The following is a 294-nucleotide window of genomic DNA, read 5'->3' on the forward strand; positions in this document are numbered from 1 at the left end:
CCCTTGCCGGAGCCCTGCATGAAAGTCTTCCTCCTCCTCCTCGCCGAGTCGGGATCCCTTGTCACCTTCCAGCAACACTTGCAGCTCGGGCACGTGCTTCACAGTAGTCTTGTGGGAGCTTCCCTCCTGGCTGAAACCCACGCCAGAGCCACCCCGAAGGCGTCGTACCAGCGATGGCGAGACGGGGCGATGCAGCAGTACCAGACTGCTCGGCTTGTTGGTCCCCTTGGCCTCATGCCTTTGCTGCCCCACGTCCATCCGCTGCAGGAATAAGGCTCGGGGGCACGAACGGCA

This window comes from Pterocles gutturalis, unplaced genomic scaffold, assembly GCF_000699245.1.
Source record: "Pterocles gutturalis isolate BGI_N339 unplaced genomic scaffold, ASM69924v1 scaffold15472, whole genome shotgun sequence".
Classification (NCBI taxonomy): Eukaryota; Metazoa; Chordata; class Aves; order Pterocliformes; family Pteroclidae; genus Pterocles; species Pterocles gutturalis.